The sequence below is a fragment of the Eulemur rufifrons genome, chromosome 6 (genome assembly GCF_041146395.1).
Source record: "Eulemur rufifrons isolate Redbay chromosome 6, OSU_ERuf_1, whole genome shotgun sequence".
NCBI classification, from domain to species: domain Eukaryota; kingdom Metazoa; phylum Chordata; class Mammalia; order Primates; family Lemuridae; genus Eulemur; species Eulemur rufifrons.
In genome coordinates this window covers 52,315,739-52,316,697 of record NC_090988.1, presented here as the reverse complement: position 1 = coordinate 52,316,697, position 959 = coordinate 52,315,739, and the positions used below count along the sequence as shown (strand labels likewise).

Below are 959 nucleotides of genomic sequence, written 5' to 3'. Positions count from 1 at the left end.
CCTCAGATTGAGTAATCTCAATTGATGTATCTTTAAGTTGACCAATTCTTTCTACAGGTTTGTTTCTTTTCTTTTCTTTTTTCTCTGTTTTAGAGATGGGGTCTTGCTTTTGCCCAGGCTGATCTCGAACTCCTGAGCTCAAGTGATCCTCCCACCTTGGCCTCTCAAAGTGCTATCTTTCTACAGGTTTGAAACCAAATCTGCTGTCAAACCCATCTAGTGAATTTTTCATTTTAATTATTGTACTTTTCACTACATAATTTCTATTTAGTTCCTTTTTATAGTTTCTTTATTGATATTCTCTATTTGTTGAGATATTTTTCTTCTGGTTTCACTTAGTTCTTTGTCCATGGTTTTCTTTTAGCTCCTTGAACATATTTAAGACAGATGATTTAAACTCTTTGTTCAGGAAGCCCAATATCTGGAATTCATCAAGGATAACTTCTATTAATTTATTTATCTTTCCTATGAATGTAAAATGTAGTTTCCTGGTTTTTTGCATGCCTTGTAATTTTTTGGGGTCAGAACTGTACTTTTTTTTTTTTCAGCTGTGACTCCAGACAGGATCCAAAGAGGAGTTTTAAAATCTCTTCTCTGGGTTTTATGGTGATTACTTTACCCTTCTGTCTTAGCCTCTTAAAGAACTGCGTAAATTTTAAAATGACACAGGAAAGGGCAAGAACTGTACATTTTGAGTATTATAATGTGGTAACTCTGGAAATCAGATTCTCCCCACCCTGCCTAGAGTTTGCTGTTATTGTTGTGTGCTGTCATCATCCTTTTAAAGTGACTTTTCCAAACTATTTTTTTGCAAAGACTATACTTTTTGTTGTATGTGGTCACTGAATTCTCTGTCTGTTAGCTCAGTAGCCAGTCAGTAACTTGGCAGAGATTTCCTTGAATGCTAAAATTTATATCTCTGTCTTCATTAAACACTCCCTGGTTGTTGTAAGGTTTAA

General features: G+C 34.7%; 1 non-coding gene across 1 annotated transcript; it reads right to left on the bottom strand.

Moving 5' to 3' along the window:
• Positions 1-546: 546 nt before the first annotated feature.
• LOC138385623 (small nucleolar RNA SNORA26) lies at positions 547-667 on the bottom strand. Its single transcript, XR_011233843.1, has one exon. It is a non-coding gene; the product is annotated as a small nucleolar RNA SNORA26 (small nucleolar RNA).
• Between the last annotated feature and the right edge of the window lie 292 nt (positions 668-959).